Source organism: Chaetura pelagica, unplaced genomic scaffold, assembly GCF_000747805.2.
Source record: "Chaetura pelagica isolate M959 unplaced genomic scaffold, ChaPel_1.0 scaffold222, whole genome shotgun sequence".
In the NCBI taxonomy this organism is placed as follows: Eukaryota; Metazoa; Chordata; class Aves; order Apodiformes; family Apodidae; genus Chaetura; species Chaetura pelagica.
Genome location: NW_009952711.1, coordinates 2,432,465 through 2,449,059, shown reverse-complemented (window position 1 = coordinate 2,449,059; position 16,595 = coordinate 2,432,465). Strand labels below are relative to the sequence as shown.

Here is a 16,595-nt window from a genome sequence, read left to right as displayed (position 1 = left end):
AATCAATTTTGAGCTGCAGAGAAGTTCAGGAGACTCATCTGTTCCTCCACAACAGCACCTGCAATGGCAGTTCAGGGGTTGTAGTGCACAACTGCCCCAAACTATGGGCGAAATCCACCTAATATTCTCAACATCATCAGGAAAGGCTTTGAAAACAGTGCATGAGAAGTGTGTGTAAAGCTATTGTTAAGAAAATGTCAACAAACTTCTTTGGAAATGGAAGGGTCCATTAGCGCTAAGCCTCCAGGAACAGGCTTTCCCTGTCCTTATCTCTTATCTACTAAAAATGTTGACATCAAACTTCACTTAAACAAAAAGAATGCTCATAGGCTGACAGGTGTATCCATCTTGGCAGCCGGGCCTGAGAACAGAAGTTGTTCCTACAATATCTGGATGCCCCCTAAGGAAGAGCTATCACTTACACAGAAATGGATGCTGGATCTGAACAAGCTGAAGGTCTTCTAACAGCTCAGTTAATTCCAAAAAGCCAAATATTTTGGGATTTAATGAAATTTAGAGTTTTTGACATGGAAGTATTCCCTAATCCTGGTAATCAGAAATAAACTATGGTAAACTTATTCTGCCCTAAGTTAAACACACAAAGATCCAAGATAATAACCCATGAGATAGGAAGCATCTGGAGTAAATTTTATAAGCACTTTGCTGAATATTATATGCTCCTCTGAAAGCATCTTTCAAATGCTTCCTAATAAAAAAAAATTAAAAAAATTCTTAAAAGTATAAAGGGAGATTCTGAAGAATGTGGTATTTTTTCATTTGGAGCTCAGTATTTGAGTGCTTATTATATTGAGTGTATCAAGTCATAAAACACACCAATTAGCTTAAAGAGAAGTCATACAGAATTCTTTTTTTGGTTACACTTCTAATGGTGGTCATTTTGAAATGTCTCATTTGAATTTACTGGACTGTAAAGTGTCATTGCTTTCCAAGAACTGAAAAGGTAACAGAATAGCTGGTCTCTGGAAACCCAGTTACAATCTTGATTTTAATGTCAAGCCATTTAACCATATTTTAGTTATTTCAAGATTTAGTGTATTTAAACCATTATGGGACACTACTGCATTGTTTATGTTTTTAAAAGGAAAAGAAGGGAGTTACACTCAGAATGATGAGCAAGTAATATTAAGTCTTCCAAAAATACTTTCCAGCAACTGCTGTCAAGGATTTAAAGCTCCCCTTCTGCCACTGTTTCAGCTGACAACCTGACCACAGAACAGTGGGATTACAGAGCTGTGCATTGTTTGGCAGAATCTATTTTCTGAAAGAGAAGGAGAAAAATATTCACTATACTTTCTTTCCCCAGTACATGTTCATTTCCCATGTGTTTGGTGAAAGCTGTGCTTGAACAATCCATGGGCTGGAATGTGGACACTATCAATTCTACAGCCTAGCTCCACTACAGAAATTATTTTTAACATTAAAAGAAAAAGGAAAAGCTTTTCCCAGAGAATGACACATCTCAAAGGCAGTTCAAGGTCAAATTCCTTATATTAAATAATATGAAACTCAGCGACAATATAACAATTCAGTGTCTACTTAAGATTTGACAACCTCAAAACTCTGAAAAGAACTCTATCCTCTGAGGTAAGAAAGGGTAAATAATCCTATTTACAGCCAGACTTCCAAAAGTCATTAGCCTATTCCTGTGTCAGATTACTAGACTACAGGGCTTCAAGTTTTTCCTCCAGATCTTACATGTTTAATAAAATAGAAAACATTGTTCCATCAAACACACTCTTTCAGCTTTTAATCTAACAGCCTCCTTACTTCCAGGGCACTTTTCAATGATGCTCTAAACAGAAGCAGAATTTATGGGGGTTTTTGTATATAAAACACTGCAGGGGATACTAAAAGCAGATACACTAAAGTTATCAAATAAAAGGAATTATTTCTTCATTTGTACAAGAGCTAATTATGAAAGATCACTGTAGTATAACCAGTGTTACTCTACAGTAATTTCTACTATATCCATCTCCTACCCAAGAAAAGTCATTTCTAATAGTGATGAGAACCCTGTACATGCCAACACAGAAGAAAAATGTGGAAGAAGAATGTGGACTCCACCATTCAAGCCAACGGTACCTGAATTTCAGGGATCCGGCCACTCAAGTAACATGGCAAGCCCAGCTGACACCATTCCAGCTTTGATGGTTTCAGCCACCTGATCAGTGCAGATGTCCCACTGGGAAGTTTTAAGAACCAAGATCAATTCTAAGATGCTATCTGATATCACCACACCTGAAGTGATCAAAGTGAATTTTTTTATTGGCCACCATATGATTCGAAGTCCTGCATTTTAGTTACAGTCTGCAACAGAAACCTGATTCTATCTGTTCCAGGCTGCATGCAAACCACTAGAAACAACACCTGAGAAAGGTGCCATGTCCTGTTGAACAGCAGTTAACACAAGGTTCATGCTTCTGTCACCTATATTCAGAGACCTACAATATGCAGAACCATTAGAGACTTGTGGTAATTAAGCTTTCCTTTACCCATCCTTCATAAGGTCACTTTGAACAGAAACTATTACAACATTATTAAGAGTCTGGAAATGAGTCAATTGGTAAGGAGTGCTAAAAAGTTCTATTTCCACAGTGTGAGTACTGCTCACAGGTAGTATTAGTCTGCACTGCTAGCTGCATGGACTTGTTCCATGTTTCTGTATCACTAATGTTTTATATCTTTTTAATGTCTGTCATTCCTTTCTAGTGTACATCTTAAATTGCACTCATTTCCTTAATCAGAGAGGATAACAGGGACAAGAATAAAATCAGAATTTACTGTGAATTTTACCTTGAGAAATTATTATTGATGCTACAATTACAGACATGTGCTGTAGTTTGTTCCACAATGATCTTATGGGCAGCCAAGATGTTAAGTTTTCCCACAGCTGAAATACGCCACATAGCATCAGTAGAAAGCCCTTAAGACACCAATTCCAGGTGTCTCAAGGAGACAGTATCCATAGGTGAAATTATAAAACAATCCAAGTAGCTAAATTCTAACAAACTAATAAGGAAATGAAAATCCAATGCACTCTTACCTGTAGCACCACTAGAAGAACTACATCTCCTAAGTGCTAGTTAGTATAGGACAATTAATGTTTCTTACAGCAAGTAATTCATCAGTTATTTTACCTCATTCCACCCTCCACCTCCAGCAGAGAACCTTCTTCAGTACCATAAGGGTATGAGACTTCAACAAGGGCAGATACTCCAGTGGGACTTAGAGTATGTAAGAATTATGTAATTTTAGCTTTTTATCAGTGGATATTTTAACAAGATACTGTCAGGACACAGCACCTACCTGCAGGAGAAGATATTGGGAAAATTCCCATATTTCAAGGTAACAGGAAAGGAGGCTTATAAGCACAGATAAAGGGAAAAAGCCAAAAGGACAAGCTATGAGGGTAAAAATGCGTAAGAATAATGACTCCAAAACTTTTTCTGGGTCTGTACTTCCCAGTTCAGAGAGGCACAGCTGAGACAATACAGCTGGCTCTGTGACAAATGTGAAAAAATAAGCTAATTTGAGGCTGGTTGTTAGCAGTCAGAGCACAGTGTCTCAGATAAATGAGTGTCTGCCTCAGGTATGGCAGCGGATCTTCCTGAGCCGCTCCTGAGAGACTTGCCAGGATTGTAGCAGCTCTTAGCCATCAAAAGCAGCAAGGAAGTTTTCTTCAGTTCCCCATCCCTGTGGTAAAAGGTGACCTTGAAGCAGTATTTTCTTCTTCATGCCCTCTGTTCCTCATACTAACTCCATTCTTCCTCCTGTCTTAGAGCTAGACATGTTGTCTTATTTAACAGAAGATAAAACCAAGACTTTTCCCAGCACAGTTGCTCAAACTGATCTGTGTGGGTTGTCACACCTCCAACTGTATCACTGTGTCTAACTCAAAGTGGTATTTTCAGCCTGATCTGATGTTTGCCAGGAGTCCCAGTTTGGCTCAGAAGCTCTCATCTGTCTATCCTCATTCAAGCTGACGGCCACTTGTCAGGGAATGGTGTGCACAGGAGAGTCCATGCAGCACCCTCTGCCTGCTTCCCTTTCCAGTCATCACATTTACTGAGGCTGTTTTCTCCCTCAGATCAATATTTCACCCACTGATGCTGCTCCACTTACTACTTCTTTTAAAAAAAACAAAACACACACACAAAAAAACCCCACAAACAACAAAAAAACAACTAAAAAAACAAAACAAATTTAAAAAAAATGCAAAACCCACAAAGAAAACGCAACAGCTATAGTAATACTGTTCAACCACCCTTGCCTTCAAAGTCTTACCAAGTAAGAACAACATCCTTAGCTCCTTTCCTAATTCCACAGTAAAAGAAGCCACACAGAGCAAACCCTGTCAAGGACTGAGGAAAAAGGTTTGAAAGAGAAAAAGATTACAGCAGTAATGAATAAGGACCAAGGGCAAGAAACCCCCATAAAACTACTTAAATCCTCAGAGAACGGAAGGGACCTGAGTGGTCCTTTCAAAGAGGAAACCAAGCTATCAGCCTGTTGCCCACTTCTGCCCAACCACACGGGGCCAAGGAGGTTCCTTTCAGGGGCCAAAACTTCACCAAAAGATGGAAGTAGCTGCATGGACAGAATGACAGATCTTGGCAGGTCAGTGAACAAGCATCCACACTCCAAGATCTCTGGTGAAACTTTCCCTAGTCAAAACTTTCTTCTGTTCTGAGACTGCACTGTGGTTTCCTGTGTAAATTCTTGTATCACCATACCACACCGCACATAATGGAGCATGCTATGTTCAAGCAACACAACAGTGTGACTTCCATGGTAAAAGCAAGGAATTTGGCAAGACTATTTGATAGACTTGGTCTGGTAAGAAAAATTTTTAAAAAAAACAACAAACCAATTGGATCCCTTAGCACTAAGATAGTGTAAGAACTGCCACGTTACCTGTTTACCAGCAGGCTCAGGAGATCTGCATCAGAAAAACTTAGTTATTAATGGTAACAAGCCAAGACTGCATTTTAGCTAGTCACTGTATCAGTGAAAGGTGAATGAATGCCTGCCTTGAAGAATTCACAATACTTCTTTACAAAACATTCAGCATTTGAAGTGGAGTTCAAGCTCCTTTGAGAACACCACTTAAAACAAGTTTCTGTGGGGTACTGCGATTTATTGTGCACTCATGATTGTAACCTTAGGCTCCCAATAACCATAATGCAAGCCAACTTGGAACTGCTTCTCCCAACAAGCACTCTTCATATAAAGTGATTACAAAATATTACCCCAACTACATGTGGGGATTGAAACAAGTGGAGGAAGAATGATTTACGCATGGTCACCCAGCAGATCAGTGACCAAGGCAGCAATAGAAGCAAGCCCTGGCATCCTAACTCTGCAGTCTCCTCTCCCAGCAGCACTGAACCTGTCAAGAGAAGAGAACCTAGTAAGGAAATTTGAATCGCTTGAAGATGACCTGCAAAGAATCCATGCTCAAACAGAAATTATTCTTGCAGAGATCTGCTTTCATAAATATACAGGCATGTTCTCCTCTTTCATTTTCTTTCAGCTTCTGAGAAGACTTCAGCAATCTCAGCCTTATGGGACAGGGACTGGCTTGTGGCCACAGATTTCACACTTTATTTCATGAGCAAAATCTAAACAAGTCTCGATTGCAAAGACTGCTGTGAGCAGCCGAGATGCAGATGGATTTCTAGGGAGGGCAAGAGAGCGAAGAATTTTTAAATCTATCAAAGATTTAGAAACACTTAAGAGACTAGAAAAGCAACTTCCTTTATCACATTTCATGTTTCAAGTGGTTTAGCAGCTGAAATAGCAACCTTCTAGTGTTAACATTTAATAGTTTGTGCCACTCAACTGATGGAAAATTGTAAAATATTTAACCTGTAGAGGCCTTCTACAGGAAAGAAAAACAACGTTCTGGAAGTAGTGTTTTGGTGTGGTGGTTTAGTGGGGGTTTTTTAATATGTTATAAAAATAAAGATTGAAAGAATGGTAAGGACATTAGCTACACATAGTTTCCTAATGTTAAATAAACTCCTCTAAGAGAAAGCATCAGCAGTAACTCAGTAGTTTCATTTCACAGGGGCTTGTGCAATCATTTTGGGTTTTGATCCATGCAGGCATATGCCTTGCATCATTTATTTTAGTGTCAAGGCCACAGATCTCAGTTAACTAAACAATCAAACAACAGCTTAAATTCAAAAGCACGCATTATATTTAATTGGATTTCAATTAGTGAGTGACCAAAATACTACAATCCACTCAATATGTAAACAAACCTAGAAACCCACAAGCAAGTCCATCTCATTTTTGACATCAGAACCAAGTAAGACAAACAGCAAAATTAAATGTTGTATTTTGCCAGGTTTGGAAAAACCTCAAGGCTAAAAATCTTTGTAGTTGTTACAGGCACAACAGAGAAAAAAAACACCACAACAAAACAACCCACAAAACCAAAACAAACACAAACAGAAAAAACGAACAAGAATGTGTAAAATTAAATTAAGAAATGACCAAGAATAATGCTTTGTAGTCACACTCACTCAGTACAAATCCTGCAGTTGCTGATGGATAGCATCCTAGGACCTCAGGACTCTGATACTTGAATTAACATGAATACACACATTTCATTTGTAGCTAGCTTTTGCATTTGGCCACAAAAGGAGATATGCACAGAGAAAATAAAAAATGTAAGAGAAGGTATGGATAATGAGCAATATGGGTAGAGAAGTAACAAATGATAGAACAAAAGTTCAATTTTTAAAAATTTTGGTATGACAGAACTGCAGTGATATAGAAGATAATGTCAACATAGAAATGTTGAAAAAGTCAGGCAGAGGTTGGTGTTTCCAGAAGGGATAGCCCAACCCTTTCCCAGAACCCCTTTGTATTATCATAAGCACAAGAGTGAATAATTTTACTGAGCCAGCAGTCTCAGCTGTAACTTGAAAAGCATTTGGGTTTAGTGACAGGTAAAACAATACACATCCAAGTCATGAAAACACCTTGGGAATTTTTAAGCATACACAGGTAAAGTAAGAAAACCACATGGAAATTCATTTACTGTACTCAAGTTACTAGTTTCTGTATAACAGGCACATTGCTTTTATGACTGATGACGTGTCCAAAGAAAGATTTCATAAAAAGTATTTAACATGCCTGACAGACACATACTCTCCACCATTTAAGTTTTAAGCCTATAATACAGATACTAGTTATTAGGTGGAAATTATGGGATCTCAGTGGTATTTCTGCCACATGGCAGGCTTTATTTTGTTTAATTTAACAATAAACTCATTATATTAACTGAATTCAATAGAAACAGCAGGGGGAATCCTGTTAATTTAATCTTCAACATCAGAGAGCCTCTCAATGTGCTAAAAGAACGAACACAAAAGGAATTAGAGGAATGGTTTCATAAAGAGGAAGGAAGCTTCCATTTCCTCAGAATGCTCATCCTGAATTTAAAATGGCTAGGACTGATTTAATATTAAATGCTTTAGACATATGGTTACTTTTTTAGACAGGATACTGGGCTTGATTTGACCTAGTATAGCCCTTGCTACATTTTTTTGTATGGAGAAATCCTATGGAGCGGTTGCCACTAAAATAACACCACTTTAACTCCTGTTAGCACATGCATGATATCAGTATTGCCATTCTTCCTCATTCTTCAAATGTGGAAAGCAAAAACAGTCCTATACACACCACAGCCCAGACAAGAGCTGTCAGTTAGCAGTGACCATCACACTGGTCTGCTCGTGTGGCAAACTTTCGTTGCCAGTGACAAAGCCTTTGGGTTGAAACTCAAAGGACTATTCTTAAATTACTTCGCCAGGATTACAGCAAGCTCCACAGGTTTCTCCACTGTATTAATCTGTGTGTGTCTTAACTTTTGTACTGGAAGAGCATCCTGGAGCATTCGACGAACCCTCCTCCTCCTATTACTTTTATTTTATTCACCTATTTGAGAAACCTGCCACTCCCTGAAAGCAGCAGTAGCAGCAAGGGAAACAGGCAGGCACACCTCAATGCATTCCCATGCTTTCTATAAGCAGAGCCAAGAAGAGACACTTGGAAACTGTTAGTAAAACATTCATATTAATTACTTACGTAGTTAATTCCTCTGTTTCATATAGGTGGTAACTCCTGCTCCCTGAATACCTGTGGGGATTCAAACACTTGGACTTGCATTCCCGAAACAGAAAGCACTGTCAAAGTTCAGGTGCGCCAAGGTCAAGAGTAGATGGGATAATGTTTTTGGATGAAAAGTCACAATCAACAACAATAAAAAGGTAAGGGTTAGAAAAAAAAGCATGTTTCTTCCTGCATACACATTTGCCCTGGTACAGGGACAGAAGTCAATGCCATTCATCACTATGTTCTCAGCTGTGGCCATCAACAGCATCTACCTGCCAAGACAGAACCTAGACGCCTGTAGCCAAAGCCTCCAGAGGTGATAGAGATGACCCAAAGACATATTTGTACACCAATGAGGATGACAACTCTGGCAGGTTTCTGACAACCAATGGATCTGCCCAAACCAGTATTTTCACAATGGAAATAAAATGAACAAAGTTGATTAACTGCATAACATCTTGCACTTATCTTACCTGCACACACACCTGCAACAAACTAACACCAGTATAAGGGGTTCCATGTCAGCTGGTGATCTGATCAGTTGTTCTTTTGAAAGGAAATTCAAGTTAACTTTGATGATAGATATTACCAGATGGAAGAAAAGAGAGTACCTTTGCTAGATCCTGATTAACCACTAATCCTCTGAGACAGACAGACATCATATGATAAGCAGCTTGTTTAAGCCTTCAACAATATTCAACATCAGAAATTTAGCTGTGAGTTTTCATAAATTTGCGACCTGAAGAAAACACTTGGCAGCAGTCTGTACAGAGCATTCTCAGAGAGGTGAGCTTATGGGCTTCTGGCATCACTAAGCACATCACTGCAATTAACTCTGAAAAACACAGCAATTTTTTTTTTTCCCATGCTTTGTGTGTATCTACTAATTAAGCCTCAAAAAGCCATAGAATCCACGGTGAGAGAAGCATTACCTACACAGTTTCCAATAGCAGAAAGGGAGACAGAGACAGGTTATAAGCCTTTCACAAAGTCATGTAGCAATCTGGTCACAGAGCTGTTAACAGATGCCTGGATTTCTGAGTCCTTCATTCCCTGCTCCCCTGGCATATAACACCACTCCTCTTAGCTGCTAATTTTGTGCAGAAAGCATTTTTGAGAAGGTGCTGTCAAGTACAAAAAAGGAGACATTGGTAAGCAGGATTGTTCTCTGAACTGAAGAGGCAGGTCTCCCCTATTTCAGCCTCCAGGTAAAGCCAGATTTGTTCTTTAAGTCCAGATGCAGAGACTCTTTAGGAAAGGCTCACCAGAATGAAGCGACTCTGGTATTCTGTACACAGCCTGGTCTGAGGGAGGGCAAAAAAAGCAAGGTAGGAGAAGGAGGGGAGGGAGGGAGAACATAGATGCTAGGAGATAAGTGAAACCAGAGGCAAAACCCCAGTATCCAGTAGAATATATTTGTACTTACTGTGCTCTTTTTACATATTGTTTCTGGCTATAAAAAACCCCAAGTATATTACCTTTAAAGAACATAGTCACTCATTCTAAGGTTTGTCACTCAGAAAAAAAAGTTTTCAAAGGGTTGTTTCTGGTTGTAGCAGCAACAACACCCAAAATTCATAATGAAACTTCTCACATGCTTGAAAAATCTGGGCACCTTAATTTATCAATTATCAGATAGGACAGAAATACATATGGAACACTGACAGTTTATTAAAGGTACAGAAAATACACGTGCTTATCCTTTCACATGGGAAAGAACGTGAGGAGATCCAGCCGAACTTACACAAGAGCTGGCAGAACTCCTTGCCATAGGTTATCATGAAGGCCAAGAAATTCAGAGAAACTCTTGAACTTTGTACAGGTAATTCACACATTCCCTGTCAGCAAGGTGAGATCAACTATTCTGCTATGTGGGGTCTTTGTATCTTTTTGTGAAATGGTGCTGTCAGAGAGAAACATGGACCAGAGACCTGGTCTGATGTATCTTCATAACACCCCACTAACTTGAACAGGAGAACACCAGATGATTAGTAAGGAAAGTAAGACAAATGTATTTTCCTCCTTTGACCAGAATTTCCTTTCCCTATTTCCCTCTACTGCACAACATTTACTTGCTTTTGGTATTTCATCACACCCTGCCTTTGGGTAATTCCTGCAGTGGTCCATCTATGCTGGCAACAAAGGCTGGATGCTCACTTTCCTAAATGCATGCAAATCATGGCATCCTTTCTGTATGAGTCCCAAGACTACTACTACCCCTGACCTGCAGAATCCTGCTTCACAGATGGCACAGGACAAAACATGGATGTTTTTCAACTGTTCTGAATGTCTCAGACACCCAATTCATAACACACATGAATTTTTTTTATCTTGCCTATTTTCTGAGATTTTCTTCCATTATGTAAATTATTTGTTGCACTCATGTTCATATTGACAGTGTTTCTTGACAAAGAAAACATTCATTTGCTGTTAAACATGGAAGAGATGAGATACACTAACAAAAAATATGAAAGCAAAGAAAAATTTCTACTATTTTAGCAAGAATTTGTTTTTTCTTGTTTTGTAGAGTAAGCTTATGAACTTTTCTCCTCCTCAAGGCTACTTACACTTCTGCAGAATCCTGGATAACTGCAAATGCCTCAATAAGCACCAGTCAGGACATTTATTTGAAAAAGGCCCTTAGACCAGTGCAAGTATCAGAGTTCTTAGAAGCCAGCTCCAAAGTGATCTTTATAAAACTGAAGCATCCATCAAAAACAAGGGCAAAAAGCACCAGTAAAGAAACTGCAGTGCTAAAGGCCTCATGCTGTTGAATTCTGAACACCACTATAAGCAGTTTGTATTGCTTCTTAATCATGGCTCCTTGATGAGCTGTGTAGAAGTACAACCTTAGTACAGCCTGTTACTGCAAGAAACACTCTTGAATGCATGACTGTAGGTAATAAATTCATGGCTAAGCTCACGTCCTTTGCTCCTGTAACAGGATAAAATTATGATAAAAATGATTACAAGACCTTTTTCAAAGCTCCCAGCCTATACAAGAGCCCTAAAACTCAATACGGGATACCAAGACAAGATTAACAGAAGTACATTTAAAAGATCCAATGCATTAATCCTTGTCTTGACTTTAGTAGTGTTCTGACATTGTCAGCTCATCTCCCTTGGAACTTTTTAGTAGGAATGTCTCCATTCACAACTGCTGTGGCATGATGAACCAAACAAGGTTCTGAGGCTTCACCTAATTGACCAATCAATGCAACAAATGGTCAGTGCTCTCATTTCCTGAGCTCAATTTTATCATTTCCTTTCAATGTTAAATTCCAGAATAATTATTTAAAAACCCGAATTTACATAACTAAACAAAGCAATTATGAGCATTAAACAGCTAAAAGTACGAAACAGCTATGCAAAGCCTCCCTGTTTTAATCAACTTCAGAAACGCTGCCTGACTTAAAATGGACAGGTAGTCAAGCATTTTACAAACTCCCAGCTTAGCCTGCTTCTGTTGTTTCAGGGCATAGATTCAAGAGCAAAGCATTGTAAAGATTTCTAACTTTAATGTACAGCTACACTACATGCACTGTCTTGCAGTCCCCTTCACAGACATGTTTATCAGCAGCTCTCACAGATCTGCATATGCTGGATAGATTAACTGTATACCCTACAAATTCAATTTTTCACCCAGCATTAAGTGCACATCAAACTACATTAAAGAGGGCATGCCAAAGACTTCTGAACACCTATTTGACAGGCCATATGTTAATTGCCCAAAGGTCCGAGTAGCTCTTTTGGAAAAAAAACAACACGTAGTTCTCCACTTAAATTAGTAACAGCCAAGCAACACAATTATGACATAATGTCATCATTTCCAAATGATCTGTATATTATGCATGAAATTAATAAAAAGATTGAGATTTCATACACTGTTTCTTGCAATTCCAAAACATTCCCTTTTAAAAGTTAATAGTAATTCTTCAAACATGCACTAAAATAATGCATGCCACCATACTGTGAACATTTGGGAGCAAGTGTGCTACAACATTCCTGTGCTATTAAATGCCAAAGGCTGTCTAGGGACAAATTCAAATAAAACCCACTAATAAGCAGACTGCAGTAGTAGGAACAGTGGTTTATGTTCACAAAGACACACGTGCCATTGCAAAATGTTACATGTCATTTATAACAATTGTAAGAAAAAAATCGCATTTCATTATAGGCCAATAAAGACTGGGTAAATTTTAAGCTAGCTCAGGTTGCTCAGGGCCCCAGTCAGTTGAGTTCAAAAATCTCTAGGGATGGAGACACAACATCCTCTCTGGGAAACCTGTTTCAGTGCCTGACTGCTCCCATACCCAGCAGGTTTTTTCTTGTAGGCTGCTGCCTCCTGTCCTTTAGCTGCATACACATCTGAGAAAAGTTTGCCTCTTTTCTCTACAGGCCTCATATGAAAACCAAAGAATGCAATGAGGTCCCAAGTCTTGCACCTAAACCTTCTCACTTTCTCCCAAGCAGGCTGAACATAAACAGCTCACTCAGCCTCTGATCATGTGCCAGTGTTGCAGCTCTCTGATCATCTTAATGGCCACAGAATCCCTTGATAGTTGAGGTTGGAAGGGATCTCTCCTGCTCTCCCATATATTATTTCCTTACAACAACTCTAAAAGATCTTTTGTCCACTATACAGCAGTGAAGATTTTGAAGCCTTGAGCTGACTTCTGGAAACCACTCTATCCTCCCTTCTGGAAAATTCAATACTAGTTCCTAAATCCTATACCCAGGACTGAAGTTTATAATTCTAATCCTCCCAGTCATATGGCAGCACTAAAAGTGTAAAAGGAAATATCAGAAAAATGCAAAGGAAGTATCAACTCATACATGGCACCTGCCTGAGTCTGCTGACAGTCTAAAACAATCTTTGCATACCATGAAGGCTATAGTTGCATTCAGGGTGTTGCTAAAACTGATCTTTAAGGATGATAAGTGAAATGCCAGTGTAACTAATAATTTACAGCTGGTATCAACAGTTATAGCCAACTCACCTTAACTACCAATCAAAAAAAACAAAACACCTCAGGTGATAATAGACACTATGCTTTTGTATTTACATAGACTGAAAAAGAGAAACCCAAAAGCCAGTCATTTCCTTCCTGATAAATTTTACAGTGCAGTTAAGCTTTGGCAGTACAAAGAAAAGAGGACAGCACAATCAAAACAAATTCTAGTCATCAATTATACATAGAGCATTCTGAGTTGGATTCAGATCTCTCACTTTTTTTAGCACCACTTGTTTACTGTGGGAGTTTTTCCTTTTCCCTCTACTTTCTGCGCTTAATCTGGAAGATTTTCATTAGTAAAATATGAATTTTTTATGCTCAGTTTTCTGCATTCTCCTCTTATGTTTTTGTTTCTCATAATTTAATACAAGAGCAGGATCTACAACCACCCTCCAGCTTTTTCAACCCTCATATAATAGGTTAAAAGCAACACATTCATTATCATCATCCAGATAATTAGAATGTCTGTCTGTAACTATAAAAGCAGAAAAGTTACCTCAGAAGAACACTCTCCAAGGAGGGGATACTTCAGAGTTCATGGGTTTTGAAACTAAGCAGATATGGAAATCATTTTCAGAACTTATTTTTACGGAACTTATATGGTGTAGAAAGCACTTACATAGAAGCTGCTCTGAAAACCTTTTGTCTGAAAAGGGCCTCTATGGAAAAAGCTCTTTGATTGCCTTGGACGAGATGACACGAAAAAAAGAGAACATCAGGAAGCACAAAGTTAATATAGTATTAAATTACTTTAACACAACAGTCACTTTTTTCAGAAGCAAGCCCAGTTATTTTCAGACAAGTTTTTCCCACAGCCATAAAAGAAAATTAGAGATCCAGGAGCTGAGTCAAGCCTCCTATCTGTGTGCTGCCCCAGACCTATAAAGGCAAAGAAGGTACTACAGACGTCACGCATGAGCTGCGTCATCTGCAGAGTAACTGAAGTGCTGCAGAGAGGAGGGAGCCAGAAGGAAACTAAGTTCTAAACAGGCCCAAATCCTTGACCTAACTTAAGTATTTCTCAAGTATTTACCTCGCTGCAAGCCTCTAATCACACATGCTTGTAGATATGTAAGCATTTACACCACTGACAATCCGAAGTACTTTTGTCTACGTGATCACTGACATGAAATGTATTTGATTTTATAAGACACTGTATAGGTAGAGTCACAGTTGGTTCTGCTACATGGGAAAGATGGCAATCCTCATCCCCTGTCACAGCAGTATTACTGCGCTTAAGCCTATATTACAACCTCCAGTAGATAAAGATGCAGCTTCTGGCCAACGTGGTGCTGTACCAGCTCAGCTGATTTCACATGGCTATGGGAACTGTGTGCCAGCTCTTAGCTTCTCAGTTGTGCTCCATTTGTAGAGGAAGCAGACTAAAGGATCTACTGCTACAAAGTTTAAGAGGATGCATGATTTAGAACCTCTTTTCCATTTATCTTGGAATACTGCAGAAGGGAGAATTCATTCTGTTCCTGACCTCACAGAGGAGTGTGTTTCTAAGGCATCTGACCAAGACAATGAAAGAATTCTAGTTAACTTCAATATTGCAAAATCAAATCCTTAATTCATCAGCTTGCCAAACCTCAGCTGCCTGTGATGTCTACACAGATGAAAGCAGTCAGATAAGGAAATGCAAAGAAGTAAAATTATTTGCCTGTAGATGAGAGATTGTAGACAATTTTATTAATCCTTCTTGATTTTTCCTATTACTTAACTGCTGAGACTTAAATTAACATTTGACTCTGCTGGTTTGTGCAGCTCATCTGTATCACTAAAGTGAAAATCCTGATTTCCACCTCAGAGAATCAGATCTGAGGTTTAAAAAGAATATGCCTCCATCTGATCTTTACCAGCCTAAGCACCAGCTGACTCCATGTTCTTTTAACTCTTTTTTAAAGGAAGTATGAAAAGGTTTTGACATCAAAATAATGAAATATTGATCTCCCTAAACAAAACAAAACACCCAACCAAACAAAAAACCAACAACAAAACAGATGAAGTTTTGCTGAGTAAAACAGACAATTCTGCTGGTGTGTTTTTTAAATTTACTTTATTTCTTTTGCTGACTTCCTGCCACGTAGATTCCTTTTCTGATTTGACATAAATGAAAACTTGAACAACCTTTATGCTTCCACAGGCAAATACCAAAAAGCTCACGATTTTCCACCACGGAACACTAGCAGGAGTTTTGAAAACAAGTTAGTAAACCAGCAATCTTTTACATGCCAGAACTAAAATCCAATAACCTCAGAACTTCCCAGAGATGGGGTTTTTTTAGCTATTCATTTATATTCAGAGTGGGACAAAACTGGCATTCCAGAAACAAATGCCACATCTGAGCATCCTGACTGACAATGGCACTTGAAGCCATCTGTATATGCTCAAACTCTGGGCTAAGTCTTGGCAAGTACTGGTATTGTTTAGAGTTTTGCACAGGTAGATTCTAGTCAAAGCAAGAGCTCTCATCTTTAAGCTCCTCATGTTCACTTGTTCATGGGAAAGATCCCTGAAAAACTCATGATGGAAAAAAGAAATCCTAAATCTCTCAAGACTGTTTGAGAAAGAAGACTGCAAGCACCCGTATTTTTTGTATGTTTATTCCCATAAACCCCAGATTTTTGAATGCTTATTTACAAAACTGACTGTCAACGGCACTTGGTTAAAATTATTATCGCACACAGCATGACTAACTTTCAAATGTAAATTGCATGCAAATATATGCAATGCCATCTTTAAGCAGACGTAGCAAAATGTATTAAGATGTGTAGGGCCTAATTAGGTCCTACATCAAAACAATACATAAAAACTCTAAAGTTTCAGCAAAATAAATTTGAGCTAGAAATCCCAGTGTACATTCCTACGGAAGCAGGATCCTGAAAAATGCAGAAAGCCAACCCATGAACTCCAACCCACGTTTTGTCTGTTCTTTCTTCAGACAAAGCACTGTCCTTTTCAGCAAGCTGAAGATAAAATGGAATGGCTATTTCATTCTCTTCTATCTCTTCACTTTTTAAATTATGTTTAAAAAGCCTTGGATTTGTTATCTGGACTGTATATGAAAGTGAGGAGGAGGGACACAAAAATTCCTGGACAATGTATGAGCCAGCCTAAATAAAGGGGCTGGGGGGGGGAAGTCTGGTTTCTCTTTTTAAGCCAGGGGCTACTCAGCACTGGACCTGCCAGTGGAACTTGGATTACTCAGTTCATTGAAATAGAAAAGCACTTGCACATTGCAAACACCAGAGACAACAATCGGCCTTAGGGACTTGCATTATTTAATACAGTGAAATAATGAGGCAGTTGACAGCTGCTGACCAGGTGTATAGAACTCCAAGGGATTTCCCCCCATACACACACTTCTTTGCTTATAAACACTTGTTTCTAAAAAGAGAGGCTATATTTTGGGGTGCAACTAGTGACTTC

General features: G+C 38.8%; 1 protein-coding gene across 1 annotated transcript in view; it reads right to left on the bottom strand.

Moving 5' to 3' along the window:
* RORA (RAR-related orphan receptor A) overlaps nt 1-14,822 on the bottom strand; it is a 237,963-nt gene extending 223,141 nt beyond the window's left edge. Inside the window, exon 1 of the mRNA XM_009994391.1 lies at nt 14,750-14,822. The gene's annotated coding sequence lies outside the window, so the exon portion shown is untranslated. The remainder of the gene's footprint in view (nt 1-14,749) is intronic.
* Nucleotides 14,823-16,595: the final 1,773 nt, after the last annotated feature.